This window comes from Arachis hypogaea, chromosome 15, assembly GCF_003086295.3.
Source record: "Arachis hypogaea cultivar Tifrunner chromosome 15, arahy.Tifrunner.gnm2.J5K5, whole genome shotgun sequence".
Taxonomy (NCBI): Eukaryota; Viridiplantae; Streptophyta; class Magnoliopsida; order Fabales; family Fabaceae; genus Arachis; species Arachis hypogaea.
Window position 1 is genome coordinate 93,556,532 of NC_092050.1, and position 4,391 is coordinate 93,560,922.

Below are 4,391 nucleotides of genomic sequence, written 5' to 3' on the forward strand. Positions count from 1 at the left end.
TGATCTACAGACCATTGATCAACAAATCTCTCATTTTTCTCTTTCAAGGTATGAGTATACTTGAAAGTCTCCACCATCGTCACATCACGATCCAAGGAATTAGACTACACATGTTGAAATAATATGTTAAATCAAGTAATAATAACATTAAATGTCAAAGACAAAACAAACTTAATAACCAAACGAACTTAGACTACATACCAGTTTGGTCTTTATCTTCATGAAAGTCACTCACCCGCCGGTATACTTCGACGATCTTGTTAATTCTTGTTAGTTCTGTTTGTGAGACGGTGATACCTGATCCCTTCATCAATCTCCCACATGGCGACGACGACCAACAACGTGGCAGCAGCGACAGCAATGGAACTCGAGGCAGCGATGGCGACCCATGGAACCCGGCAGCGACAGTGACCCATGAGATAGAAGCGAGGCCGACATCTCGATCTCTGGTGAAAAAGGGAGATGAGGGGGAGAACCAAGGTGAGAGAGAAGGAGAGAGAGAGAGAGAGAGAGAGAAAGAGAGAGAGGGGGTGAAGTTACAGAAGTGAGGGAAATGGTTTCTGATGCGTGAGCATCTTTTCTATCTTTTCCTAGTGAATTTGCATTTGAATTGTTAAGTTTAATCAAGATTTAAATACTTTTTAGCCACTATAAATGCTACTTTTAGTTGTGTGCAATTTAGTTTATTTTAGGTAGCATTCGGATGGATTTGATGGAGTTTTATAGAAGAAGACAAAGAAAGTGGATAATGCTGTCAACCCTGACCTCCCTGCACTCTAACCGATATAACTTGAGCTACAGAGGTCCAATTGACATGACTTTAGTGGCATTGGAAAGATAACTTCCAGAGCTTTCCAACGATATATAATAATATACACTTCATGTCCAACCTGTATGGCCATATTGGCGCCTAACTTGGCTTTTCCCAAGTTAGGTGCCGGAAGAAGAACATGCGCTCCATTTGCAATCTACCTAGGCCACGCCTAACTTCAAATTCTTGAAGTTAGGGGCCAGGTTCAACAATCTGGGGTGGTCCCTGCTTCTCCACAAAGACCAGCACGCAATCTTATTTAATTTTTTATTAAAACTTTTTATTTTAATTACAAATAGGAAAAGATATTATTTAGTTTTAGAAAATATATCTTACATTAATTAGGATTAGATATAAAAGGGAAAAGATTCAGCCCTTCAGGCTTTGCTCTCTTCTCTCTTACCTCATTCTGCAAATTTATAATATTTCAGAATCCTAGTTTTCTCTCTGAGCTATGTGTAAGAACCCGGAGTTTTCACGAATAAAATAATTTAAATGCCCAAATTAAGTTCTGAAAAGTTAGAATGAGAATTTAGGGATTTAAATATGATTTTTGGACTCAGTAGGTCTTTTCGAGTCAGAAAATGTGTTTTCTGCAAAAAACCGTGAAAAACCGCAAACCGGCAGTTGAACCGATCGAACCGGTTTAAGTCTGCCCGGTACTGTGCGAGAAAAAGTGAAAAAAATCAAAAACCTTAGAAAAATATTAGAAATGGAAAACCGGGCGTTAATGTTAAAGGTTTGGCCCAAAGTTGGACCGGACAGGCTAAAAATGCTAACGGGTTGGACCGGGCCCAAGTTGGGCCCAAGGTCCAACATATATAAGCTCATTAAATGAGCTTTTCAGCTTATTTCTTCCCCAAATGAAGAGAGGGGCGCAGCTGCCATGAGAGGAGAGGGAGAAGAAAGAACACTATTCACCTCCTCCTTCAAAGCTCCATAACTTTTGATCCGGAGCTCCGATTGACGAACCATTTACGGCCACGTGAAGCTCTCGGCGAGCTCTTCCTTTCTATCTAAAGAAATCTGGTAAGATCTCTCTCTTCATGCTCCAATTTTTAGCCCTAAATTCCTGCGCATTTTTGGGTTTGGTTTCTTAGCAAGTTTTATGATTTTGCTTGTTTAGGTGATCTCTAGTAGTGGGTAATTGTTAGATTTTACTCCTAATCTTGTTGGGTAAGGTAAGGTTTCACTAAACCCTTGTGTTTAGTTTTTTTGTGTATCTTAGGTTTTGATTTTGGTGATATATGTGTTGTTAGTTTGAGCTTTGGTGTTTGTTGGGGTTGGTTGAGGCTTTGGATCAAGTTTGGTGGCTTCATTTTGGTGTTTGGAGCGTTTGGGAATCGGCCAAGGTATGGTTTCGGTTTTCTTTATGTAATATATAATTTTTATGGTTGATTAGATTGAGGAATGAGAGGTATGGCCTTTTATGTTGTTTTGGTATTGTTAGGGTAGTGATTAGATTGGTTTTGGTTTAAAAGTTGGTTAAATTGAGGTTATGAGGTTTTTGGGTAAAAATGGATTTTTGGTGAACTTTGACGGATCATAACTTGCGCCTCGGTTTTCGAAATTTGTTGAGATTTAAGTTAAATTAAAGTTCATTGAAAACTCTTCAAATTGATAGAAAGTTTGTAAAATTTGAATTTTTGTAGAGGAAGTTATGATCATTCAAAATTTGGTGTCAAAATCTGAAATTCTGCAGAGTTGCAGAATTTTGTGATTTCTGGTATGTGCGCACGCACAGCCTTGTGCGCACGCAGACACCAAGGAAGTTTTACAACCTGTGCGTGTGCACAGCCCTGTACGCACGCACACGTTGGGAAGGTCAGTCTGTTGGGGGCGCTAGCACAGGTTGTGCGAGTGAACACACATTGTGAATTTTGGTACCTATGCATATGCATACCCTGTGCATACGCACACATTTTGAAACTTCCTGGGCGTGCGCACGTACACCCTTGTGCGTACGCACACGCCCTGTTTCTCAAACTTAAACTTTGTTTTCAATTGTTTCACCTTCCCAACAAGCTTGTAAGCTTCTGTGACACCATTTTGAAATTCTTGGGTTTATTTTTGGATATTGGAACAGGGGAAAGGTCCTAGGAGGTTTGATTAGGTTTTACTTTGAAAAGTTAGCAAACGGAGGTTTAGGTTTCCGGGGTACTGAGGATGAGTTGGTTGAGAGAGAATGAAGAGTGGTGAATATGTGATTACGATATGCATTGTTCTCCGTTGTAGGGACTGTGGCAATCTCCCGCCTATGTTCGGATGTGAGAGTTGAAGCTGGGCTTCTCACTCATATTTCTTGCAACCAGAGGAAGGTGGTAGGACACGCTCCCTCGGAATATTTTCCTTTGAAACGAGAAGGTGGTAGGGCACTTATCCCTCGGAACTATTCCTCCTGAAAATGTGACTTCTCTCTGATTGCAAGGTGGTAGGACACTAACCCATGGAATTATGCGACAGCCAGAGGAAGGTGATAGGGCACACTCCCTCCGAATATTTTCCTTTGAAAGGAGAAGGTGGTAGGGCACTCATCCCTCGGAATTTTCCTCCTCATGCGCGATAGAGAGACTAATCCGGGAGTTGTCAATTGGATATTCTGTCGGGTTTGGCGATAACCGACATGTGATATCACAGCCAATAGAGCAGACATTCATCATGTGCATCTTCTGTATACTTGCTTGCTTTGTTTACTTGAGTTTGCCTAATTGTATAACATGCCTACCTGCTTCTTGGACTACTTGTTGTATATGAATATTATCTGTGTTTTACTTGTTTGTATTAATTGTGATTGTCTAGTGCTGAAGAGGTTAGGTAGGTGGTGGCGATGAGATCGCATGGAGGTTAGGGTGGCGTAGGCTGTGGGATACAGCGGTGTGATTAATATTAGTTAGAATTCCCCTAAGTTTAGATAACCCGGTTTATGGTTTAAGTTTTATATATATTTATTTATTTTGTTCTAAGCTTGAATATCTATATGTGATGTGAAGTTCTAGGATTACCTTCGGTGTCCCAGAGCCTTACATCTTACATCAATGGGCACTGTTACCATACTGAGAACTGATAAACCCCAATTTTGTGGTTTATATTGTGTAGAATTTGGGGGGTTTTGTCAATATTTTTCACATTTATTCAGAAGAATTGCATGGTTTTGTGTTCTCTTCCTAATATTGCTTCATGATGGAAAACATGCTTCTTTTGCCTTAAAATTATTATATTTTGATCCTCTTCTATTGCCATTCGATGTCGTGACATGTTTGTTGAGTGATTTCAGAATTTATAGGGCAAGGATGGCCTAGAAGAGAGAAAGAAAGCATGCACAAGAGGAAAGAACATGAAGATTTGGATTTTTGGAATTTCAGCATGGGCGCGCACGCGCACCTTGTGCGCACGCGTGGATGTGGACAGCTGAAAGCGGCACACAAAGATCGACGCATCCGCGTAGATTAGGAAAATTCACACCGGCGCACACGCGTACATGGCGCGCACGCGTGGATCACAAAAGCAATTGGCGTGAACGTACGCATGGCGCGTACGCGCGACAAACTGCACGTGACCTCATTAAAGGAAATCATGCCTG